Genomic DNA, 27,934 nt, shown 5'->3' with positions numbered 1-27,934 from the left:
CCATTTTGCTGTTTATATCTAGAAGTTTTGTATGGTGTTTTTTTTTTTTTTTTTTGGAATAAGCTCTTTAATGGAGTCCTCTAGGAGTACATGTTGTACACTGGTAAGTATGTGATCAATTCTGTTCACAACAGAGCCACTTGTCTATGAAGAAGCATGGTTAAAAAGCAAGTATATGTCCTTCCTAATGGCCTTTAGTGGAAACCGCATCGACTTGTTTGTGTACACATGTCTGTCCTATGAGAGACTGATAAGTTATCTAATACTATATATTTTTTGCCCTGTGAGAGCCCTGTGTGTTCCCGCGCAACAGTACAACGTTGAGATAATTTAATGATACTGTAGACGAAGCTTTGATAATTTTGCGTGGGTGGATTTGAGTGTGTTTGTGTGGAACTTGTTTCTTCCATTTAGGGCATGTTTTATTGGATGCTGTTTCCATATCTCTCTCCCCTAATTTCCTGTCATCTCTCCGCTGACTGCCATTTAATAAGGGCACATAATACAGCCGCGAAAAACACAAAATCTAAATTACTTAGGAGTCATCACTCATTTTTCAATGCAACATTGCGCTGCAACTAGTGGGCACAAACTCTTTCAATCACTTATGCATTTTTTATTTTTTGGGGAGGTGGAGATGGAAAAACCAAGGGTTTAAAAAATGTTGCCTGCATAATGTGTCAAGTCAGGTGCAAATGTACAAGAGGAAAAACATGAACGCCACCATTGTGTTGTAGGTCATGCATCCCTGGATCTGGATGCTTAATGCATGCTTCAAGAGACTATTTTCTGTGCTTGCTTTTAGTAAACTTTTGAAATTGATTTATGCAAAAATAACTCTTGGGATTGATGCAGTAAACTCCTGTTATTTATCCAAATATAGTGCTCTGTGTGACTCATCTCTGCAACAGGTGACAAGGGCAAAGAGAGCGTGACCTGTAAAATAATTATAGCTATATTAATTGTGAAATAAACTTCAATTATGCTTTAAGTGTGTCATCGTGTTTCGTTTTACCAGTTTGCAATGAAACCTTTCAGCTATTCTGTGCACAGGTGAAGAAAAACCTGCCTATTGTTCCGAATTTCTCCATCTCGCTGTAAAACTCTCAGCAGTGCCTCCCACAATGTAACACTACTGTGTCAGAAAAATAATTCCACTTCCAGCTGCATGTGACAAACAGAACAATTGCGCGGCGCCGCAGGTTAATTCACCGCTTTGATGGATGCTGAATCAAGGCTGTCGCTGCGAGCACAGAAGAAACCATGGCAATTAGGAAAGCCCTGTGTGTGAGAGTTGGCTGCTGCATGCACCGCTGGGCATAAATGAGTCTAGCAGCCCGGGCAACGTAGGCAGGGCTTTAACACAACACCACAGACACGCCTAAGACTCCCATTGTGCCTCTCGCTAATCCATTTCCATCCTAACAAGCTGCTGCCTTCGAACCCAGCCATCCAACCGCAAGCCTGTCCACCGTCTGCTGGGCTTGGTTCAGCGCCAGTATTCTGACTTTCAGCAGCCATTTTAAGCTCTCTTTGGCAACACTCGCCCTCCTCTGTGTTGAGACAAAGCTGCTTTTGCATTGAAGTGCTGTTACTGTACACGTTTGAATGTATGTGAGAAAAGGGGCTGTTGTTACCGTGTGTGTGTGTGTGTGTGTATTAATCTGTTTTTAACCTTTGCATGAAAATTGAAATCCTGGCTTCTGAAAGACGAAATCAGATTTATCCTCATGAAATGTACATCTTGAGATCGGCTGCTGTTGGAGAGACTAGAACTGGAAAGACAGCAAGGAGACACTATTATCTACTGACAATACACAGCTGTCCTCTGAATCACCCTGAAGTTTTATTATTTGGGGTGCATGTTGATTGCTTCTGCAACCAGGAGGCATTCGCAGTGTGAACGGAGCTCAAGAGACAGTTTCTTTTTTTTTTCACTGACAGAGGAATAAACAGAAGGGAAAAATGTGCCTTTAGTTCTTTGCTAATAAAGCAGCTTAGACACTGCCGAGAAATCAACAGTGCATTTTCTCTATTGAGCTGAAAATTGTAGAGGCACTTGAACAGCACTATTTATCGTCCCCGCAGCCGACATGGTTTCCTCAGGTGAAAGAGCTGAGTAGCCGACAAACAAACGAAATTAATAAGAGCATCCAAGCCCTTCCTTCGTCTGGCTTTAAATAACGCAAATCTCTGAAGAAATGAAAAACAAGTTTCCCCTCTCCCCCTCTCTCTCAGTTTAGCAGCATTAGCAACTTTCTGAACAAAATCTGCTTTTGCCTGAACGCACCTCTTATCCCACCTGTTTTCAAAGTGACAAACGTCCCTGTGAACATGATTACCGACACACACCCACACCGAGACAGTGGGTGTGATGAGATAAAATGATATAGGAGATAATACGGGGTGATTTCACAGGCGTGCAGGGGCGGGCAGCTTCCTGTGAGTCAGCTCCATGAGGTATAAATCCAAAGTCTTAGAAGCAAAAAGTTTTGTTGGTGTGTTTTTCTTTCTCGGGGCTGTTTCCCAGAGATGTTGTGTGCCTTACTAGGCATCTAATAAACTAAATTTAAACAAGATAAGAACTCCTTGTGTTGCGGTAATACACATTCTCTTGCATTATAACAGCAAGAGGATGGGTAAAGATTTAAAAGCACAATATAGCTATTATGTGTATGCTACACCCAAAAATATGAACGTGAAGATTTCCCAGTAGTCATGACAATGATATGTTAGCTCCTTTTAAAAATGCTTGTAAAGTCTAGAGATGGTCCTAAAACAGCAAGATGTTAGCATGTTACATAAACAGGGGTAAGTGCAATCTTTGGGGACTATATTGATGAGCATATTTGGTGCTTAAGTGGATATGATGACCAGAAGGATGGTATTATTTAAAGCAGTTATCACAAAGGGTGAACCTTCACACTTTGTCATTATAAAAATGTTCATTTAAAATTTTGTCATTAAGTTTGAAATGTATATAAAACATCAGCTCATCCATTTTCTTATATGCTTATGTAACTTAATGGGAGAATGGAGCCTATCAGAGCTGTAGGGTGAAAGGTGGGCAGATTAAATATTTACATGTTTAAAAACTGATCAGAGGTAATTAAACAAAGCTTGGGATATTAATTACATATTATTCTTTGCTAACTCGATCTATTTTTGATCCAGAGCACATCTTACATTTTGTCACTGATGGGGAAAGTCAAAAATGAGCTGTGCCTGTCAGCTGGCAAGAAGAAGCTGTTAATAAGGAATCAACCAAAGCAAGTAAAACATGGGAGGAGATCAGAAAATTTTCCATTTCAAAATGATTTGCAATACTTTTGTTGTACACATGACTATAGAAGTATTTAATATAAAGAGTAATAAATGTCAGTATAAAAGTCAATGATATAAAGTTGCAAATGTTATCTCCTCCCCCTCCAGTGGCAGGCATCAGTTCAAACTGATGGGTGAGTGTGTAATTTTCAGTGTAATAGTAAAAAAGCCACCAGTGGCTTCAGATTTTTTACACTGAATGCCTTTCCCGACACAACCCCCCAAGGGAATTGTCCCTTTCTTGGAATTTTCACTTATTAAACAAACGTATGGCCCACTATGCTATGAAGCCACAAATTTCAGTGTAACAATATGTAGTGTAAATGTCTGTATATCTGCTTAGGTACAGATGGCTGTTGTAGTGTTTTAGCTAGAATAACTACACAATTACATTCTATCTGTGTTTAATAATTTCAAATACATTGTTTGCTTCTGCACCACTGTATCAATATAAGCACAAAAGCCTCGAGGCTGAAAATTAAGGGCCATTTGATTGCATTTTGGGTTGCACTTCATCAAAATGTGACTTTGCTGTAAGTAAAAATATAATAAATGAAAAATTAGCTGATAAAAAGGAAGCAGGGTGGGGGTTTAAATTGCATTTTTTTTTTGGTTGTACTCATTTCTCAGTGCAGTTGTATCCAAATTAACTCAAAACTATAACTTCCAGAAAATGGAACATGAATAAATTCATTAAGGATTCACTGAGTAGGCACACAGCTGATCAGTGTAAGCTGCTGGGAAGCCGTTAGGTGTTTGCTGGTTTAAAGTCCCCTTTATCATGATTGGGTGTAATGTTCCTTTTCTAGCTGAAAATTCCCCTTTAATTTTGTTCTGTTCCACAAAATAAAGCATTAATATGTATTTGTGTCCTGAAACAATTGCATGAACTAATAAAAATGCTATCAGAGGATTAATGTGATTTCTGCAGCATATTTGTTGCCTGAAATTCCACAGCTGCCTGTGTGTCTCTGAGCCCCTCGGTGTCAGCCTGCTTAAAGTAACTGCTTCTTGGCACAAAGGCAGACACAGTGAATATGAACAGAATAAACTCCAGACAATAATAAGGCAGCACATCAATAACTACTAGGCTGGGCTTAGCAGGGGGGCTTATTGGTTTAATTCTCAAAATACACCAAGATGGGAGAGTATGTAAGAACAAACAACTGAAGGGGTTTTTTATGTGTGTGAGGGTGTGCTCGAAATCCAATCCACCATATTTTTCAACACGTACAGCCGGCCTAGTGCAAATATTAGCACCACATCTATTGGGAAGCAATCTGGCTGTCACCATATTGTTGGGTGGGTGTTTTTTTTCTGTGCAGAAGAGTTTGCAAACAGCTGAACAGACACTAAATATTGCCTCAGTTGTTTTGCAGCTCCAGGAGAGGTTGTACTGGTAATGAGCAGTAAGTTCAATGGCTTCCATCCTTACCGCCGCAGTGCCTCAGCTGGCTTGTGCAGTGTACTGGAACAATAGCATTGCTTGTGTGCTGTTTCACTTGACTGTCATTTTGTTTACAATGTTATAACATGAGCAGAACAGCGTATGGGATGGCATGGCAGAGTTATCCCATTACTTCTGTGTGGCAGCTAGTTGCCTTTTGTGTTGGATTTTTAATTATAATTTAAATTGGACTATTAGGGCGATCGTGGCTCAAGAGTTGGGAGTTCGCCTTGTAATCGGAAGGTTGCCGGTTCGAGCCCCAGCTTGGACAGTCTCGGTCGTTGTGTCCTTGGGCAAGACACTTCACCCGTTGCCTACTGGTGGTGGTCAGAGGGCCCGGTGGCGCCAGTGTTCGGCAGCCTCGCCTCTGTCAGTGCGCCCCAGGGTGGCTGTGGCTACAATGTAGCTTGCCATCATCAGTGTGTGATTGTGTGTGTGAATGGGTGGATGACTGGATATGTAAAGCGCTTTGGGGTCCTTAGGGACTAGTAAAGCGCTATATAAATACAGGCCATTTACCATTATCGCTTCAACATGGTTTACGTTGAGCAAACAAATAGTATTATTCAGAACACTTGCGTTCAGTGTTAGCTTAGCTTCAAAACTTGGAAATGTTTACTGGTAGAAATGAAAAGGAAAAAATGAGGTTGTTCTTTGCAATTATGTTGCTAATGGAAAAAAAAATTACAGTTTAGATTGTCTCATCTTGCATTATTATTGCCTGCAATTAAGTATTACATTATAATATTACTATGCACGTAACGGTGGAAGCTATAAAACCGACTGGAAATACAAAGTTATTGAGCAGACATCAATATAAAGACAGTTTAATAAATTAAACCTGTGTTCACGTAACCATCAACCATTCATTTCAGTTTAATTCTGTTTATATAGCGCCATATCACAACAACAGTTGGCTCAAGGAGCTTTAGTTTAAACCATCAGTTTCTTTGATACTGATAATTGGTCCCCAGTGGATGTTCCATGCTCTGGTTGCCTAGGTAATCCTCTGATGTATTTACTATCCTGCCATATGTCAGTCATTAGTATCATGCACCGACATTGATAATCACTTCAAAATGAGACAAGTTTATCTCGTGATCTTCCCACTTTAGAGTTGCCAATGGTCTTTTCACTAGTAGTTGCTTGAAAATGCCAAATGGCTTGAACCATTTGCTAAGAAGCTTAAGAAAGAAAATTGTGAAATTTCCCACTTTAGCTAGGTTGGTGGTCATTTTTTGTGTTGGTCTGAATGAGCTTGGATTTATGGTCTTAAAGCAAAAAGGACCTAGGTTCTAAACCAGGCTGGGGTTTTGAACCTCCCAGTGTTCATCCTAAAATGCATGGGTTAGGCTAGGTGATCCCAGTTTGGCTAGGATTTGGAGAGGATCAGTTAACTTGTTCACTTCTTAAATTTTATATCTGTTGCTACTGGTGACTGTCATGAATAGGGATGGGTATCGTTTAGGTTTTATCCGATACCGGTGCCAAATCGGTACTTTTGAAACGGTGCTGGTGCTCAAACCGGTGCGTAAAGAATGGAAAACACAAAATTGGTCCAAAAACCTCTCATGTTCAGCTGGTTTTTTGTAAAAAGATAACAATGTTAGCCTTTTCTGCAGCTATGGGGCATATATGGTATCACTCTTGGCTGGAAGCAGTGCTTAATCAATGGAAAAAACACAAACTTTGTCCAAAACCTCTCATGTTTAGCTGTTTTCCACTTTTTCTTTGGTCATTTTAGCCTTTTTGGCCAGGGTGAAGGGAGTATCTGCCATCAAACAAGAAGACAGCCGCATGTAGCTATGATGATGTTTGCTAGTTCACCTTACATGCATTAATGTAATAACGTGGTTAGCCTACTCAACGTAAATTACACACAAACAACATTAAGCTACTCACGCAGAGAAGAATGGCTGCTGCTGCATCATCATCCTCATCATTTCTGCTACACTGGCAGGGCTAGGGGCCAGGACTCTCCTCTTCGGGGTTTTTGGGGGATATTGCTAACTCCGGGTCAGATAACAGGCAACCCACGCACAGTAGATGCGCTCGGTGTGAGGTCTCGCAGCAAGCTATCATACGGCGCATTTCTGGGCTTTAAAAAAAAAAAACCGCTATGCGTCGCCAGGTGTTTCATCAGATTTGAGGTGTTACCTCCTTTAACAGTATCACAGTATCAGCTTAAAGCACTTGTTGCAGGCTGCTGAGTTTGCATATTTTGCTGTGAAGTACAGCCAGACTTTTGACCGCTTCGCCTTGGGCATTTTTAATCTGTAGCTCTGCTCTAAAAGAACGTACGTACCTGGCCCCGCCTACTATCCTCGGAAACGTAAAATTATTGGCTAGAAGTGTATCACAGCTCAGGAAAAAAAAGCACCGAAATAAAGCACCGAAATGTGCGCTGCTTTTCGGTCTGGTTACTACCGTTTATGTCAGAACCGGTGCCATCATGGCACCGGACACGGTACCCATCCCTAGTCATGAAAGGGAAAGGTTTTGTTCCTAAGAGTCCAAAAAAAAAAAACAAAAACGTTTTGGTCGAAATGCATTTAAGTTTTTTAGAATAATCATGACCACTCCATACTTGAAAACTGACAGAAAGTAAGTGAATAAATTAAAATAAAACAGAGTTATTTGATGATTTAGTCTATGTAGTTGAATTGCTGAATGTTAAGGCTGTTATTTGTCCTCTAATTAGCTGTGCTTTGGCATCCAACAACTACATGGCTCTTTATCAACATTAGTGAATGTCCATCAGCTAGTCGCAAACTGATTGCTAGTTACTTCTAAATATGTAGTGTTAAAACCAAAACAGCAGTGAAGCCAGAAAACCAAAAGTGCACAGGTGAAAAGCTGGGTAATAACCAGTTGACGATACATGATGCCTTGAATCGCCCAATGATCTATTGTTGCATTGTATTGTTATATTGTATACAAACATAAACTATTTCCGCTCTTAAGATAAGGTATCTGTGCACACGCTGATGTCTTCATGCATTGAAGCATTAGCATGTCACACACACATACAAACACATGCAGAAACATCTAAGAAGCTGTCTCTGTATTGTTGCCCTCTTGAACGGATGACTTTCCTTCTGTGATAATGTGAAGGCTCTATCTTAGGCGGGAGCGCTGACGACTATTAGATCTATAAATCATGTTAGCTGAGGGGTTGGGGGGGGATGAGTGTGAGAGGGGTGCGCAGTGAGAGCTCAGGGTCGTAAATCTCATTACCTGAGACTGCTGCCGACCCCCCCGCCGCCTCACCCTGTCCTCAATCTCTCCCATTATCAGCTGACCTTGACCGCCAACGCAGACACTTGCACTCAATCAGAGCTGCAGAGAGAGAAAGAGCGAGAATGTGTGTGTGTGTTTACCTGACATATTTCTGCCTGGTGTTTGGAGCTCCACCCAACTCAAATGAGGTGCTGGGATTTTTCAAATTAAAATATCACTTTATTCTTGCGCCTGTCATCTTGCCATCGGCTTGTTTTTATCTAGACTGTCTGTCAGTGCTTCTTAAAGGTGAACGCCCACATTTCACTTTACAATGCCTGCATGTTATTGACAACACCTTTAAAACCAAAGAAAATTATTATTTTTTAAATGCAGAAACAACGTACATGTTGAACTTGAGCTGATGAATTTACTCATTGGTCAAATAGCTTCAATATCTCAGGAGAATAGGAGTGAACCTTACATTATAAATCAGATCTGTTTTATTTCTATAGTGATTAAACAGATTGCTTTGGTCCTTACTTCTGGTTAGCTGAGTCACTTTTGAAGCTGCTGTAAAACGGCCAATAAATGCACACCTGTAAGCACATCATGGCTCATTTGAAATCTACGAATCTAATGTTGGAACACAGACCTGTGGCTATGTAACACTCGCGCTTTAACGACTACCCATCTGTCAGATATGTGGAGCAGATTATGAGAGGTTTCTTGGAACACAAACATCTCAGGCGATTGGATTTTTATGTGTTGCCAACTGCTGTTAGAGAGGAAAAACAATTCTTATTGAATTACCTGTGTGATTCTACAGATAGCACTCTGGCTCAATCTGCTATTTTGGTTTAGTCTGAATACTATTAAAATTTAATTGTTCACCATAATGGCTCCCTCATGACTCTGTCAGTCCTTGGATTTGTTCTCTTAACACAGCAATAAAGTTGTCATTTGTATAGTTTTTTTGCTTTGTTTGTTTGACAAACATATCTCTACACTAATTGGACAGACAACTTGTTAAATACATTGCAAAAAAACTGCAATAACCTATGCTGCTGGCATCAGGAAGGGCAGGGTGGTTAGCACCCTCATTACAAAGCAATGGTTCAAATCCACTGACTGGCCTTCCTTTTAAAGTTTGAATATTCTCTTGAGGTGATTGGTGATTCTAAAATGTCCATAGATGTGATTGTGTGTGAGTCTGTCTCTCTGTGTTATGGGTCCATTATATTTGCCGGATTGGACGTGTTGCGAGCAAACACTGGTCCAAATCAGCGCCGGTATAGGAAGAGAAGAAGTCAAAGCTGAAGGCAAAGAAACTGCTTTTCAAACTGTTGCAACATCTCCCTCTGTATAATCTGATATAAACTGGCAGTAAGAACTGACACAGTCACATACTCATGCCTTTAACCTGGTGGAGGTTTGACCTGCACGAAGGGCCAAAACGACACAAAAGCACAGCTCGCATCACGTGTTTGCTGACGTCATATTTGCTGTTCATGACAGTGAGACGAGACCGCTCCTGGCTCTCATCCTAAGACAGCCCACAAGGGCCAATATGAATTGGCTAAATGGAATTAAATGGATGGACGTTTGCAGCCAAATACCTGAAAAATCAAAGATATTCTTATAATCTTTAACTCTGCTTTGTGCTAAAGTGTTAAGACTGCCTGTCAAATACTCTATTAGCATGCCAGCACTGTTCTTGTAAGTATATTAGCTGATGCAAGCCAAAGACTCTTAGTCATGTTGCATTTATTTATGGCATTAAAGTTTATTTATCAAGATAAAAACAGTGATATCAACAGGTCAGTTAATATATTGCAAAGGCATAACACAATACCTGCGCCATTTCCTATATTCTACCAGTTGTCAGCTTTATTCTTATGCATTCTTCTTGTGTAATGCACTTCCATAATGCTCCAGACTCCAAAATAATTTGATTTTTAAGTGAAGAAAGGGAATGAGAGAGGAAACCACATTCACAGAAATGATATAATTACATGATTTGTGCTTTGCGAGCTGCGTGGTGCTGTTGTGTCTCGGTTTATTACTGTTGTTTATAAAGGCAATCACTGGGTTGAACTTAGCTATTTTCTGCTCTGCGCAATGCCAAGTAACTCTTGACTCCTCTATAACGACAGACCTCAGTGTCTTTTTGAAGCTTAAGTAAAGTTCAAACTTCATGTACTTGTTGACAGAAGTTGGAGCTGCAATCAACACAGATGCAGCAAGAATAGATGGATGCAGCGGGGGCACAGCGGCCAACATTCACAGCTCGTTCTAGCGGAGTTTCCTTTTGGCAGCTGCAACTACATAAACTTGGCAAAACTTTGAGAAACAATGTTAAAGTCCTGTCCAGGTCACATAGGGTGAAATGTCTTTTTGTTGTGTAAATCAAGCCTCTGGCAGTGCCCTTGGTTCCTCTGCTGGCTGGCTGCGATCTCCTACTAAGCTCTGACTAACAGCACCAGTGAAACAGACATAATGAATGTTAGACTTCCAAACAGAGTCTGGCGCTGCATGCAGTCTCCATATTTCTCTGAATTTGTCTTTTCTATTGCTTTCCGTCTTTTCTTAATGTTTTTCTTTCTTTCTCTCTCTCTCTCAAAAGTAAAAATGCATATTGCAGCCATTAAAAAAATCATTCCACATAATTACATCTGTCACTTCAAGAACGTGGCAGTATGCCGTTATGTAATCAACATTGGTCTTGGAAAAAAAAAAAAACCCCAGAAATGATTTGACTGCTGACAGAAAAATCGTTTAATTAGAATTAATGATATTAAAGGCAGCCTTGTGTAGAAGTGGTAATAATTCTGTCTGCTGCCTCCTCCTTACATCATTTCTTCAACTTTTCTGCAATGCATCTTAATGGGTTTTCATGCCTGGAGCGGAATCAAGGCCAGAGCGGGAATGTGCTGCATTGTGGTATGTCTGGCTGGTTCAATAATAACTCATATGACAACACTCTCAGCTATCACACAACCCCCAAACTGTCACCGTTCCACCACTGCGCCTTTGGGTAGACGAGTTCACCCTGAATAATTTCACCACAGAAGCAGTGAGCGAGTTCACCCAGAGGAAGCTCCTGAAAAGTACATCATGTTTACCCCAAGGCACGATTCATGGGATGCTGACAGCTTCAGTCATGTTTGATAGCTGACGACGTGCACAGCACTAATCACTTGTAAATCCAGATATGTCACTCTATAATAGAGGACATGACCTGGGGCATCAGAGTCTAACACTAATAAGGAAGTGGATCCTGAAGTCATCACTCTCCTGCGACAGGACAGTTTGAGTACAGCTGACGGACATATACAGGTTTTATTTTTGACAATATGTTCTCACATTAGGGTGGAACTACAACTCCCACAAACAGATGCAAACGTCTTTGTGGCTCTATAGTGTTATGGATAACTGGGACTGACATTTTCCAAAATTTCAACCAGGCTGCTTACCATAAACTGTATATAAAAGATTGACATGGCTATTCTTAGCCCTTTTTTTAAAAGTTTTTTTTAATCCTGAATTGATTGTATTTGCCTTGAAGCAGGACCAGGACATAATAGAGAGATTATATCTGGCTTGGGAATACCTTGGTGTGCCCCTAGATGAGCTGCAGGAGGTGGCTGGGGAGAGGTGGGGCGCCTCTGCTTAAGCTGCAGAAAGGATGAAACTGACCCTTTATGGACATGTGCTAGAAAGGCTAATCTAGCAAATGAAATTTACACATGTAACGGCTCTTGAGTGCTAAGTAATACAAACAAATACTATAATTTCAGTCAAAAAGCATGAAAAATCTTTTTTTTTTTAATTTTCAAAAGATTAAATTTTCAAAAAATTGCAATACAATTCGCTGCCGTGCAGCCTAGCGGACTATGTTGTCACCCATCTTTTTCCTCCTCAGCTGCTCCCAATATTTCAGAACTCTATGCCTCAATATTTTTTGATTGAGGGCCTTTAACAAAAAATTCCCCCCACATAAAGTTGTTGTGTCATCATGACCATACATGGTTGTAAACATGATCATGGACTACTCAAGTTGTGCCTTTTAATATAGGAGTCATTGGGGATTGACCTACTCTTGGGAGTCAGCCTCAAGTGGCCAGTTGATGAACTGCAGTTTTTGGCTGCCCCTTGGCTAATTTTTCAGACTAATTTTCCTGCTTGGTCAGGTTTAATAAAACCGAAAATTACAACCTCCAAAAATTTGCAGATGTACTTTTGCTTGTTTGTCACTCTCTTTGCTTCCATAGCAACTAAATCCTGCCATTATACTCCTTGCAGTTCATAGCTACGTTTGTAGTTGCTTCTTTTACACTTTAAACCACCGTGTGTGGGATTTAAATTCTGCTTTCTGTAGCTTGCTTTATGAAATGTGAAATTTTTGAGAACATTAGTAAACTGTAGTTGTTCAGCACAGTGAATCGAATGCACAAAATCATTACAGATCTAATCAATGGCTTTTGAAAGTTGCTGTCAGCTCAGCTGTGATTCAGAGCATTTCGAACAATCACCAAGCCGATGACTCATTTGTAAGTGCTATTTTATGTACAGAGCTTGTAAGTACTGAGGTACCTCTGAATGTGATTTGCAATTTTAGAGTGATGCAATGGTTATGAGGAGGTGGGGGCTGGTTTACTATCTGTGGAGGGCCCACTCCTGAAGACCTTCTATGACTCTGTGGTGGCTTCTGCTATCTTTTATGGTGTGGTCTGCTGGGGCGGCAGCATCTCTGCTGGGGACAGGAAGAGACTGAACAGGGTGATCCGAAGGGCCAGCTCTGTTCTAGGATGCCCTCTGGACCCAGTGGAGGTGGTGAGTGACAGGAGAATGGCGGCTAAGCTGTCATCCCTGTTGGACAACGTCTCCCACCCCATGCAGCAGACTGTGACAGCACTGAGCAGCTCCTTCAGTGGGAGACTGCGGCACCCACGGTGTGGGACGGAGAGATTTCGCAGGTCTTTCCTCCCCACTGCTGTCAGACTCCACAACAAAGACTTTAACTGAACAAACACACACATCCACACATGTGCAATAACACTAAGTGCAATAATCCTTTCTGGCATCGTTGTATTTTTACTCAGTTGTATATAGTATTCGTATTCTATTTTTATCTTATTGTATATTTTTATTCTATTTTATTCTACTGTATATAGTATATTATTTTATTCTATTCTGTACAGCTGTGTACTGTATTTATTCTTATTGTATTCTAATTTTTGCGTCATAACTTTTGCACTGTCCACTTCCTGCTGTGACAAAACAAATTTCCCACGTGTGGGACTAATAAAGGTTATCTTATCTTATCTTATCTTATCTTACTTTCTCTGCACATATAGCAAACTCTGCTGTGATGGACTCTTAGGGGCACCTGAGGGTATTACATTGCAGCTTTGTTTTTCCTGTATCTGCTTCATCAGAGAATAGCGGGGCTCATTAGCGTGTGGCCCCTGTAGGGTCCTGAGGCCCCAGAACCCACCCAGCCAACCTCCAGCAGCCCCTTGGGCCCTGAGCCACAAACACAACAAATCATTGAAACAAAAACGCGTGCTAGCATCCCTGATGCCCGAATCTTTACACTTCAAAAACACAATTATGCTAATGCCAGGAATCATTTGCCATTCCAACTCTGATTTAATGCGGCCTTTTAGTACGGGAAGCTAATTAGAGGCTTTAATTAACATGTGCGACACAAACTGGAGAGAAGTGTGAAGGAGCCTGTCGATCACGGAGGAGCACAGTGAGAGCGATGAAACAGGGAGAGTGAGGAAGGGAAGTCTGAAAGCTATGCAAATGAGGCGAGGACGCACCGCAGGGAGGCGCGGATCTCTGCCGCTACAACGGTTTCTGTAAATATCACCGTGACCCGTAGACGGAGTGGAGTCATCTCATTAACACAGATTGGAAGGTGTTACCAGAGCTCAGCCCACGAGGGTCAGCGCTGATACGTCGCAACCTGAGCTTAGTGAGGGCACGATCATTAAAAATGTGACAAAACACAGCATTTAAGGCTGTGTCGGTAATGCGGATATTTTGCTCCACTTGCATCATCCTTTCCCGCGTAACTACCTCAGGGAGGATGAGCTCGCCGCACAGCTGGACATTCAGACATTCACTAGTGGCATACTCAGCGTCGAAAGCTGCATATATTCTATAATGCACACAATGACTGCACTGACCATCTTCATACCGGCAGCATGCAGGTTTCTGCAAATTAAACAGCAGCATATGGGTGCAGGAGTCATCTCATTAACACAGACTGGAAGGTGAACTCTGCATAACGCAGTGTTTTTGTTGCATCTTAAGCTCCAGATATCATCATCATCATCATTATTGGGAGATACAAACAGATACCGAAAGTAATCACCTCGGCTTTCTACACCGGTGCAGCTCCCCCCTGAAAATAGAAGATTGAATCTGAAAATAGAAAAAGTCAAGGAAATGTAGCTATTAACGTGTGTGCTTTCCACTTAGATTCACACCCTCACAAAGTTCTGCTGCACAGCCAGTGCACTTTAGAAAGCAATATAAAGATATTTCAGGACTTATTTCATTTCTCATTTTACTGCTTAAACTACCCTTTAAAGTTTAAAGTGGTTCTTTCTTAGAGTTTCATTAAAACACATTAGGCTGTCTTTTCATGCTTTCTAAAAGCGACAATAGTTCTTGCTAACTCTGTTTTCTCCTGATAAGTAGTTTATTGCTTGGCAAAGACTTCAGCACCATTGCCTTTGCAATACTTTCAATACCTTATAATAGTGTTTCATTATGCAGGGCAGCCACTGAGTCATTTCATTTACTTAATTTGATCATGTAACTTCTCATTTATTTATTTATGCCAGAGTTGGTTTGGTATGGGCACCTATGCATGGATTGTTTTATATATTCCGAGAAAATGTGCACTTTGCAAAAGGTATATGTCGTAGGAAGTAATCATTATTCTTACAGACTTTGTGTCTCTGCAGGCTGAATTCACTTTGTTCTCAGGGATAGACCTGATAATGGCTTCAGTGCAGTATGGGCACAACATGTTTTCCTTATGGAAGTGACTGCTGCAGGCGAAGGATATGGATAAATGGCGCAGCTTCTCTGATGGTTACACGTGTTTAACTTTAAAATTCATAGAAAGAAGAGTCCAGCTAACTCAAAGACAAGAATAGTTCGAGTATTGATCTCTGAGACTCGTCTTTTTCACTTATTTGATGTGTTTTTGCCCTGACGCCATGCAGACGTCTGTAAATGGCAAATGCATGATTGATTTTTAAATTTTAATCATGTTTCTGTTCCAGTAGATTACATGGAGGTGAATCAATGTAATAAAAATGTCAGATCCCTTCTGGTATAAAACACTATAAATATTCTGAGGGATTACTTGACTTATCATCCAGGCATTGCTCACACTTCACAATGTCTGATGTTAACTTCGTACTACCATCCATCATTTCAAGGATCCTTGTTATTAGGAGACAGCAAGAACAGTGAGACTCACCTGTGTGTTCAGGACGATCAGTCTTTTCAGGTTCAGTCACAAACTCTCTTAGTACATCGTGTACGCTTGACCTGCAAAAAAAATTGCAAGAAAATTCAACACCAAGCACACACTATTCTCATTTTCGTCAAACTAAATTATTATTTTTTTTTGGGTAGAAGCTTTTAGCCCGGAGGTTGAAATCTTTGCAAGGCTGGTGTTTCTGTTTAATAATTTTTAGGAAACAGTCTTCAGAGTTTAAGCAAACATGACAGGAAATCTTTAGGTAGACAGTGAGTTAGGCTTTTGCTACGTTTCTTCTGCGCCTATACAGTGTATGCAGTTCATCTTGGCTAATGAGGTGATTATATGCTTTGAACTAAAATATGAACTACACATAAACATCTTCTGGCAAAGAATGGCAAATTGCACAAATTCAAATAGTGTAACATTTTAACAAAAGCAGCTCTAAAGAGTGTTTTTATGACAACAAAGAATCAAATCATCCTATCTTGGTTTGCATTTTGGTTGAAGCAGGTAGCCGTTTGCATTGAACAGCTCCACTAAACCTGGTGTGCATTATTTACAGCAAGAAAACACAAAAGATTAACCTGCATGTACACTCTATATTTAGTTTCTTGGGAAACTAGTTTTGTATTACTCACAGTGCAAAATAATCCTTCTTTATCTTATCTTGGTGCACTGGGTGTCTGACATGATCATCTATGCAGAAGATCGATCTATCTATCTATCTGCTGACCACATGAGCATCCATCAGTACCCCACATATGTACAGTATGTAAGAAAATAAGTATAATGGCTTTAGCTTAAACAACAATATTTTTCACAGAAATTGGTGAAGACCAAGTAATGCCAAAAGAGGGACTTCTGGGTTTACAATAGTCATGTGGCCTGAAAAAAAATAAAAAATACTGCCACATTCTGCTACATTTTGACAGTTTCTTCTTTAGTTCTCCGATGAAGGCGCACATTAAAGATTAAAAGTCAAAGTCTGAAAGGCCACATTTGCAACATTTTTGCCGTGTTCTGTTAACAAAATCAACAGATCACCTTACTTGCAGGTCCTAGAAAATGCATGAATAATTACTGATGTTTCCTTGCTTGCTTGTCACTTGTCATTTGATGCCACGCTGAAGCACTTGGACACACATCTGCAATGTGTCAAACAAGGTGCTCTTGTTGAAACGGCGCCTGAATTACCAATGCAGCAGGGAAACATTCATATGCACTTCGCTTTCAAGGTCAGTGACTGTTAAGTGGTTCTACAATATGTTCTTTACTAATTTAATACAGCAGAAACTTATTTCCTCCGAGGACATCAAGAGGAGGCACAAGTGCTGAAAGTGCTTAAGAAGAGTTCAAACTGAGTGTGCGCAAAAAAAAAAAAAAAAAAAAAAAAAAAAAAATCAAGCATAATCACATTTAGTAGAATTACAATTACTATAAATGCAATTTTGGAGTAATTTCACATTATAAATCATCTGAGAGTGTTTAAAAAGCTTTTCCAGGATTAGGATTTTCTCTTTTATTAAGATTGATCTGTTGGGCACTTTTTCAACTCCATATTTTTTATTCTTGAACTCTACTAGAGTGGACTTACATGGAGGGTAGTTCCAAATTTTTTAACTGTGCCTTGGCACAGTTCCTGAACAAGGCTGCTTTGGCTCCTTTCCCTTTGTGGCCTCCCCCTCATTTAACCAAATTTCTTCTAATTGTCTGACTGGTTTGAACAGCAGGTGGGTGGGGCAGTGAAAGCTACGTGCCTGAGATGACCATATAAGGCAGGGGTGGGGAACACCAGGCCTCAACGCCCAGTGTCCTGCAGGTTTTAGATATCACCCTGGGTCAACACACCTGAATCAGATGATTAGTTCGTTACCAGGACTCTGGAGATCTTCAAGACATGTCGAGGAGTTCATTTAGCCATTTAAATCAGCTATGTTGGATCTTTGATATCCACAGGTAAAAAACATCTATAAAACTTGAACATTAAGATCAGCTTTTGGCTCAAATGGACTACTAGTGCATGCGGTGATTTCATAATTTAAAACATTTGCCCTGTTTAATGAGAGCATCCACCACTGAACCGGTGTATATGTGACAGATAATAAAGAAAAGTATGATAGATCCCCTTTAAAAACACATTAACTCATAAAATTCCACAATTATAGCACATTTAAAGTGTTTACATCTTTAATGATTCCACCAAGAAATTCCAAGAGTGATCTCCTCTGTAAACCTCTGTTTTAGGCCTGTTATCTGTTTTTTAAACAGTTATTTTTAGGCCAACCCGACCACATACAGCAATAAAATGGATACAGTTGCAGTTCTTTCAGTATCTCTTTAATTAACAGAGTCAAACATTTGCTGGTTTATTTATGGAAAATCTTTTCCACAGAATATTTTTAGGCTTCAGTAAATTTCAGTAGACTCAAATTTATTCTGCGCTTATAGACATTTTCAGAAAAGGTGATGAAAATAAGTGCTGCAGACCTTTAAAACTATTTCAAATTTGAAACCATCCAACAGCGCAACACCATTTGCATCTGTCCAGAAAGAGCAATAAACTCTGCAAATTCTCTTTCTGAGGTAAACAGCATTTCATATTGCTCATAAAGAAATCAATGGATGGAGCTGGGAAAAAAACCCAAAATGGTAGTGTTGCTCAGGTTGGCATCAGAGGGGCTTTTATAGTGAACTTGATTAAAAGAAAATTGCTTTCAAGTGCTCTCAGCAGGCTGGAGGTTGAGTGGGTGTGCTCTTGTGTGCAGCGACGGTGGTGTTTCACAAACTAGGCTCGCAGGGGGAGGAAACAAGATGAAGAAACACTCTGAAACTGCCCGAGGACAAAGAATATGGAAGCACTGGTGACATGGTGGCGCAATATTACTTCTATTATCAGTTTAAGTGCGTTGTCATTTACATGACTCGTCCATGGCCATCGAGATTGAATTCATTTTTCTGTAATGTAGGGACTGTTGTGTTGATGTGCTTTTCTTCAGACACTTAAAACTCATTTTAAATTGCACTTTTGATTACGCTTTAGCATCTGCTACCATAAATCAAATACGCATTTAAATTGGTGCAAGCTTCTGTCAAATAACCAAAGTGTGGAAAAAAAAAATCACCTAATTGTAGATTTTATCTGGATAAGTGACAGGAGATCTGACAGGGAGAGGTGGAGGAATGGGCTTTTTAATTTTGGAATTTGTGTAATTTATTCCCTCTTGAATTCAAAATGACATCAGGAGATCAAATGCTGTCCCCGATTTCCATGAAACCTTCACCTAATTGGCTTTCAAAGAGTGAAAAGAGCGCTGGTGAATATTTTAACTACTTGGTTTTAAAGTAGTTTGACTTTGGTGAGAATACTATCGGAGATCCGTTGGTATACAATGTTATTTTTTAGGAGCACTGTTCATAAATTGAATTTGCATTTGATTGAACTTTGAAATTTTTCACCACAGCACTCATTGAAACATAATGTCATTCTCACCATGTACGAACTCCAGCAGGGGACATACCAAGAAAATAAAGATGTAGCCACAGCACAGAATCAATGAAGTCAGGGTGTTGCATCACCATGTCATTTTGTTTTAAGGCTTTCTTAGAGCATCATGAGCTTTGTTTACTTGCTTTACAGGTCAAATGGATCACAGAATCTGCACATAATGAGAATTATTCACAGTTTCACCCCTCTGCATCGGGTTCACTTTGATACACACTGTCTCAACATAACATTCATTGGCGCCTGAACATCATCTGATATGCATTAACATATGCACTGTAGCAGAGTAAACAGTGAATCCACAGGGGCTTTTTACTACAAATAGTTGTCTTAGTGAATAATTAATAGGTTTGCTTCTACAAACATGCTGTAAGTGCGTTCTTTCTTTTGACATTTGCATATTCATTAATTTTGTTGGTGTTTTCATTATTATATAGTTTAGAAACAGATTTAATGTAGAGAGTTTTTATGGTATCCTTGTTTTAAGTATCAAGTTTTAGTTTAGCAAAGCCGATGGTTATCTCTTATGTAAGCTACACATCAGTAGGAACCATCACCAAGGAACATTTGATGAAACTTAACTGTCATAAAAAACTCACAAAAACACTTTCTTTCAATTCTAAGGCCATATCAAGACATAATAAAACTCATCCAGTTCTCACCAGGTTTTATATTCAGTAAATACAAAATGATATAGTACACAATGTCAATATTTATTTACCAAAAACTTAGGGAAAATTCAGAAGCTGTTTAGGAAATATTAGGTATATCCTATGATTCAAAAGCTGGTAGAATCACCTTTAGCAGCAATAACTTATACTACAGAGCACTATCATTCCCAGTGCTTAACATACCAACAATTTGTCACGCCCCTAGGTGTCTCATAGTAAGGCAAAAAGTACCCTTCTACGCCCTTATGAAAGCTCTGGGTTATCAATTGAAACCAATAGAAAGCCACTCGTGGCATTAAGACACACCTAGAGCAGAGGCTCCAGCCCTAACCCTAACCTTAACTCTATCAAATAGTGTTTTCCAAAGCGATTCAAGATCTGAAAGTGAACAATTTTAAACGTACTTTGTTAGGTTGATTTTCATGTCACACATAAAACACATTTATAGCTCTCATGCCTCCGAACACGTAGCATACTGACGATTTGTCACATTCGTCAGTTTGTTACACGTTGGGATGAGAATGTATACTAACAGTAGTCTAACAGTATTTTGTGTTCTGTATAACCCTCTCACATCACTGGGCAGGACTTTTGTTGCTTCAGTTCACTGAGGTTAGCGGGCTATCATTAATGCACGGCTCTCTGGACCTTGACTGGGTCATTGCAGCACCTTGATTATTTACTTTTTCAGCGATTCTCTTGTAGATTTATTGCTGTCTTGTTGTATGAGCCAATTCAGACCAAGCTTTAGCTGTTGGCTAGATGGCGTCACATTTGAATCTTTAATAATTTACTTTGGAGACTTAAAATTGTTTGGAAATGGTCTTTTAACCCTTCCAATATTGGTTGCTTCTTGCAGATACATTGCTGATGTCTTTACCTCCGTGGTGTTGTGTTACACAGACCTGAATGCTCTCAGATCTTCTGCTTTTATAGAGCTGCTCACACAGTGATGATGTTGTTGAAGATTGATTAGTGGCACCTGGCTGATACTTAGCTTCCTAAGGTAAGAGTGAACTTAATTTTTCAGATACTATTTCAGATACCTATTTTGTAGTACATCTAAGGTTGTATTTACATAGTTTTAAGACCAAAAACCAGTAATAATTTTTGATAATGTGCTGATGAATAATTCCTGACAATTGAAACGTGTTGTGTATGTTCTTTTTTTTTCACCAGGTTTTACATTATCCACACAAAATGAATTAACAAAGTACATTAAAACTTAAAGCTAGGATGAATGTAAACTCCTCAGAGATCTTAAAATTGAGCAATAAACGAAGATTAAAACTTTAACATTAAAAGGTATATTAACAGTTAAAAAATGTTTTTTAAATGAGTTTTGTTGAATTTATCCTAAAAATATCAGGCTATAGCATGAAACTGTTTAGCTTAGCTGAGTTTAGTATAAAGTCTAACACAGTAGGCAGCAACATTTTTTATCTTGTAGTAACAAAAGCTGTTTAATAGCACCTCTAAAGGTCATTAAACAACATGATGCCAATTGTTTGTCCAATACAGTCTTGAAATTATTTCCTGAAATCTTGACCAGATGCCTGAAAAATAGTCCCAGCCCAAAGATTTCGGGATACCCATTTCATTTGAGTATCAATTTAAAAAAATCGTTGTTTTAAATAGCATTTTAATAATTTTTTTTCTTTAATTTGAATATTTAAAACAACAAAAAATAGTAATACATTAAATCTAAATTATTGCTTTGGGAGGAAAATGGAGAAATAAATAAATATTAAATACATACATAAAACGCTGTCATTGTAGCTTGTTTGCCAATCGTTGACTGAAAATATCCAGAGCTTCTTAAATTGGTGAGGTTATAGCTGGCTGCCGGCAGAGCCGGCCAGTGCAACCCCCTCTGGCTTCTGCTCCGTGGCTTCTGGGTGACCCCTCGTCTGGGGCTCTCCTCAGCTCTTCCCAGGAGGGTGGCACGGATGCCCCTCCGGTGGGCCTCCTTGGGCTCTCGCACTCTGGGGCCTCTGGATGTCTGGGGCCTGGATCTCCTCCATGCCTGCTTCATGCCCTGGGGCACAGGGCTATGGCTCCCTACACCCTCTAGCAGACCGTTACATGGGGAAAACTTTTGAATACAAGCGCGCTGATCCACACAGGTGTGCACACGGGTGTTCACTGTCCATAGACATAAACTACACCTTTCTTGGCTGCTACCTCAAAGCACATTGTGTGCTGTCGGTCCTGCGTGCTGCACCACAACATTCAATATTTAGCATTTACTGCTGCTACACTTAGCTAGATTAATGTGATGGTGTTGTGTTTATTATGTTGCTCTCTTTTTTTTTGCTTGTTTTCTCTTCTTTTTCTCTCAACAGGTGATCCAGGAGGTTTTTTTTCTTTCTCTTTCTCTTTTTAAGTGCCCTTTCTCACTGTCCCTCTTCCCCTCTGTTTTTCTTTTCCTTCATCTTTCTTTCTCCCTTTCCTTTCCCCTAGTCATGTCTGTCCCGTCTGTAACAACTGAAAATAAAATAAAATAAATAATAACAACAAAGGTCGATCGAATGGACCAATACGGCAAGGCCGTGATGATCCACTTGGTAAAGTAAATCCATTGGGTATCCTTGTTGGCCTTCAGACAACAATTCTGACGGCTAAAGAACCAAATGGGACAGGCAAAAAAAAACCCTTTTTTAAAAACTGGTGGGGTTAAAAGCAGAATTGCTTTGCCCAGACATAACAATCAGACAGCAGACTAAAGGATAAGATTAAACATAGAGGTACTGGTAAAACCAAACAATATCAAAAATATCTGCAAAATGCATGAAAGCAATCAAAAAAAAACAAAAACAAGATGATTAGTAAAGTACATGTTAAGTGTTAAAGTGCTAAGACTATCAAGGACCACCATTAAACCTCTTAAATATGTAAATTAGCAGCAGAGGAAGGTTCTTCTCTCTATAAAATCTCCCTTAACCACTAACATCAATGGTCAAAATGTCTAAAAGCAGTTTTTGCCACATACCTTTTACATAAGTACTGGTACTAGGCGTGGTATTGCACATAGTAAAGCTTTCCTAAGATATGAACCTCATATGAAGACGTAACGTTTATAAGTTTTAGAGGTGCCTGAAAACATTCAGGCTAGCTACTGCTAGTTTCCAGTGTGTACTATATGCTAAGGAATGCTAATTGACTAACTGCAACCCGAATGTGCAAAATGTATCTACAAATTCAATCAATAATCTTTAACCAGAAAGTGTTTGTGTAGCTGGATTTGTAGTGAGCTTGGGGTGGTGGTGTGGTTAGTACTGTTGGCTTGCAGCTCGGGCCTTTGTGTCCTCCTACAGCAATGAAACGCTTGTTAGGTTAACTGGTGATTCAGTGGTCGGTAGGTGTGTATGTGAGAGTGTTTGCTCCTTCTGCCTCTGTTGGCCTTGTGATGGACTGGCGCTCTGTCCAAGGCGTACCCTGCCTCCTTCCCTATTACAGCTGGGATTGGCTCCAGTGACCCTAAGTTAAATAAACAGTTAACAGATGATCTGAAATTGACCAGTAAACAGTTTGGCAGACAGCTGTGACGTGGCAATCATAAACAGTAACTCAATTATTTTTGTAAGCCCTCACCCTAAGCGGGCAATAATTTTTAAAAATATAATGTTATTCTAACTTATTGTTACACGTCACATTAGCCTTCTGTAATATTAAATACACATAAATGGGTAAACACTAAAAACAAATAAAGAAGTTAAAAAAGAAATAAACAGCAAAGCTTTTTTACTTTTTTTTATCTGATTTCTGTCCACTTATTGCCATTAATGTATGCTATCTAATGCCAATGTAATTTTCCTATTTATTTATTCCTTCACTCCAAGCACTGTCTCCAGTGCTGCAAATCTACTCTTGCTTTGCTTGTTTGTTTGTTTGTTTGTTGGTTTTCTTTGCAGCCTAACATGATTTCTATCGAGGCTTGCTGCTGCTGGTGGTGATAAGAGTTGCTTTCCAGCCGTTTTAGCCACCGTTAGCAGTTCAGATAATGGGAATAACTGTCCTTCGCATATCTGCCTTTTCATCGGCATTTCTTATTCTGTTCTCTTGTTGGAGTGGACATCACACGGACATTACATCATCATGTTATTACACAAAAGTCTGCTCCATACAAAACCATTGTGCATAATACATTAATGTTTTTGACATAACATCATAGCAAATGTTTCTTATGCAATCTGCTGAAAGCAATAGGTATATCTGGAAGGCTGCAAACCATTTTAGTGGTTAAATTAGAACTCTTAACACTACTTGTTCTTGCTTTAAACTATTTTTTATTGTATATAAGTTTGGGGCTATTTGAGTCTGAAAGCAGATCAAATAGTTTGCCCCTAGCAGTCTATTGAAGTTTTAACAGACTGAGGAAAATATCTTTAAAAGGTCCAGTCTATAAAGCATTCTAATTTTATCACCCAAAACATCTGTAGTCCTTCTTTTTACTTTGCAGCTCACATTTTGGACCAAAACTGTGCGAGATTCAGCTGACAGGAGCTCGTAATGACTTGGCATTCGACAGAACATGTAGCCCACAGACAGACAGAGACAAGACAGAACACTTCAGTGACCACGCTCAGATGGGTGAAATCCCCCGGTCCGACAAACTCATCCCACACGATCGATAGCTGCTGTGACAACAGCCCTTCCCGTCACAGGCTGGAGAACAAGCTGTTGTGAAGGTCTGAGAATGGGAGATAGGCCCCGGAGGGGAGAGTTGATTTACGACCCCAAGTCAAGATGGAAGCACAGTCGCCCACATACTGTAGACGGCCTTCCTGCTACATCACTCTCCCGCTCCCTGCCTGACTGCCTGCCTGCCTGCCTCTTTACTTGTCCTCCTTCCAGTGTCTATTTGCCTGCCTGCTGACAGCAGGAATGGTCTGAAGTGACATACCGGCAAGAAAAACATTTCATTGTGTTCTTTACCTTCACCTGGATTTAGTGGATGGCGAAAATCCTAAATGTCACCTTTGGCTTGTTTTAGTTATTTATTTTTTTATAAACTTAGCCAGAGAGGGGGCGGGGGAAGATGTTCAGAAGGAGAATGCTGGAGAAGGACCTAATTTTAAAATGCCATGTAGCCATCGATCAGCAGGAGAAACAAAGGAATGACACTCAGGAGGTGCTGCTAGACAAATAACCACCCTGCAGTAAGAAACATGGAGGGAACATGTCACCTGCAGGCAGTGGTACACTGCACAACACAGTGGCATGTGTTGAAGCAACAGCTTTGCACAGGCAGAATGCTTTGGTCCACCACTCCAGCTACTTAGAGATGGATTTTTCATGTTATCTCAAGTAAAGAAAGCCAAAGGAGACTTTTTGGATTCGGTTTTAGATTATATATCTCGCTTGAGTTTTAAATATGTATAACATCACTGATTTTTCTGGTGATATATTAGCAGTTCTTAGATTTGGTTGTTTCTATCGTGGGAGTTGTTGTAGGAGTTTAATGTTCTGCTCATTGAAATTCAAGTTAAAGTATTGACGGCTTTAGCAACACGAGCGTTTTACCCATTCTAGGGGAGGTTTGTCGTCAACCTCTTCAGCAGTCGTCCACCTATTCTAGCATGGTTTAAACCCCAAAGCATTTCCGATGTACATTTGGACCCCCCACTCGCTCCCCCACCCTCTTCTTGTTTTGTTTTTTTTTTCTTTAAAAAAAAAAAAACACTTTTCTGGATGCTGTTGAGCAAGGGAAGATACCCTGCCTCCCTCTCTCTCCCTCCTGAGCGGTATCAATATTCATGGGTCTGCCGGGTGCGTTTGTGCGATGGCTTTCTCATTAGCCTTTGATCCCCTTGCGCGAGGCCTGCCGGAGCGTTGCGGCGCCAACAACAGAGCAGCGTTTGAAGTGTAGAGAGAACAGCTGCTTGCATTGATCTCCATATACTTTCTTTGCCATCCACAAGCACGTCCACACATATGCAGATGCTGCCCACGGGCACATGAATACATGCATCTACTGTAGGACTACACTTGCAAGAGCGCGGATAGATGGAGCTGACAGCAATCGATAAGAAAATCAATCGTGAAAGTTGATAAGCCTTTTAAGCTCAGCGTCTTTGAGTTTTAACAGTCAACACAAACCGAGTTATCACCTTGGGTTGTGGAAACTTTAATGCCCATTTTTCAATATTTTATTTCCCACTGTTTAGACCAAAAGATTAATAGATTAAGTCAGAAAGAAATTACCAAGTTATAAACATGAGCAAATTAAAATTTTATTTATTTAGTGGGAAACGCTCCTATTTAAGGCTTATCAACAGGTATTATGCAATGCACACTCTATCTTCTCATAGAGGACAAAAGTGTTATTTTAAAACTGAGCTGACATGACGCAGAGAACATTATGATGCTCATTGAAAATTAATAATGAGGTACTTCTTCTAACAAAATAGGGATTCTAAGCCGCTAAATTATACAGCAAGCTGGAGCAAAGCAGCACAAAGCTTGGGGAATAGCTCTTATTTGCTACTGCGAGGCTGGGTAAATTATGATGATTACAGAATTATTTGCTAAAGCCAGGAATGCTTTGTTGGGAAAAAAGAAATGTACACACACAAATAATCAACTGGGGCTCTATTTTAAAGCATAATCCACCTTCTGGCTGTGAAATAGCATCAGCATTTTGCAGCCGAAAATAAATGACATCATCCCACATTAAGCCCTTTAGCACAATTTCTGCCATATCACAATGTCAAAAACACAGGCTCATGTCACAGGCTGTGTGGTCCATGATGAATCTTCAAACTACCACCCACCCCTCTTTTTTTGTTGTTTGACTTCTTTTTTGTTCCCTTTTGTTCATTAATGTGAAAACATGTTCTCCTGTACAGCCAGGAAGGACAAGGTCCAGCTACTATGACATCATAACATCTGCACAAAGACAATCCCTGCGCTATTGCACTCAATAACTCTCCCCTCTCCTCTGGTATCCGCTGCATAAAAAGCACAGTAAAAGATTAAGACTGGGAGCTCGTCTGGGCTATTGCTCCACTGGGAACGGGTCAGCAGATCAATACAGCCAATGTGTCTGATAACATTAGACCACCCTTAATGGCACTAATGAAGAGAGAGTTAGGTCAGGGAAAGAGTTACAGCAAAGATGGGTTCATTAGATACGATGTAGTTTTGCCACTTTGGGGTTTTTTTTTTTGCACTTTGAATTTTGTTGTTACTTTTTAGCACAAATCAAACATGGCATTATATTAATTAAGTGTGAAAAATGATCAGCGTGACTCTTTTAAACCAATAAAGATTAACGCCTATCAAAAGAATAGCATTTAAAGCAAGCTTCACAAGAAATAGAGCCAACAAGCCTTTCCCCCCAGTTTTTGCTCAGTTGTGTGCCAGTAGAAAGAAGAAAAGATGAAAGCAGACGCACCATCAGAGTCAAGTTTCTAAACTAACCAACTCTTGTCGGTGTCCTTTGTGACAATAGGTCACAGTGTGCCGAGAAGGACTCTGATTGAAGGGAGTGTTATCAGTGTTCAAATGTCAAGAGAAACTACATCTCAGCAGACTCGCCTCTGACATTATAATAAATCACACCCCATTGTGCTCCATGTAGTCTCACTCACACACAGGCACACACATAGACACATATAAAGAGAGAGAGAGCAACCTGCTGCTGAAAAAGCCTTGTACTTGGCAGGATCTCTGCACACACACACACACACACTACTTAACATCACCAGCGCCTGACTGCTGCTGCTGGCTCACAGTTTTGATAAAGATGAAAGGAGGTGATGCACAAAAGGAGGCAGTGAGAGGCAACGTACCTCACAACGGATGTCTCGGTTTTAACTTCAGGAGCTGCAGGAGACGCGCCGGTGAGGCGGGACTGTCGACTTCTCTCTGTCTTCTCCCTCTCTGTCTTCTCTGGGATGGAGGCTCAGGAGGAGAGCTGCTCCTTCGCTGCCTCCTCCCTGCCTCTGGCTCACTCTGCTACTGTCTCAACCCCTCTCACTATCATACCTCCCCTCCCTCCCGCCCATGCGGCTGCCCCCACCCCATCCTTTTCCCCCTCCTCTTTCAACTCCTCCCCTTTTCTAACCTGCTCCTTTCTGTCTTTCCTTTCTCCTACACCACCCTCAAACTCAAGGGTGACAAAAGAAATCAAGGCTTTTATCATTACTTTCAGCTTTGCTGCAAAGTATGTTGCCTTGGAACTGAAATTGCATCCAAAACTCATCGGCTAAGGTGAGTTTTCTGTACTCCAAGGTTAAGAAAATCCAATT

General features: G+C 40.2%; 1 long non-coding RNA gene across 1 annotated transcript in view; it reads right to left on the bottom strand.

The window, feature by feature from the left end:
* LOC308399160 overlaps window positions 1–27,619 on the bottom strand; it is a 60,896-nt gene extending 33,277 nt beyond the window's left edge. Inside the window, exons 1-2 of the long non-coding RNA XR_013972081.1 lie at window positions 27,476–27,619; window positions 15,501–15,571 (exon numbers count right to left, since the gene is read on the bottom strand). This is a non-coding gene — a long non-coding RNA (uncharacterized lncRNA). The remainder of the gene's footprint in view (window positions 1–15,500; window positions 15,572–27,475) is intronic.
* Between the last annotated feature and the right edge of the window lie 315 nt (window positions 27,620–27,934).

The sequence above is a fragment of the Rhamphochromis sp. 'chilingali' genome, assembly GCF_963969265.1.
Source record: "Rhamphochromis sp. 'chilingali' genome assembly, chromosome: 7".
In the NCBI taxonomy this organism is placed as follows: domain Eukaryota; kingdom Metazoa; phylum Chordata; class Actinopteri; order Cichliformes; family Cichlidae; genus Rhamphochromis; species Rhamphochromis sp. 'chilingali'.
Note: the sequence above shows the minus strand (reverse complement) of the source record. Positions and strands in the feature narration are given on the sequence as shown.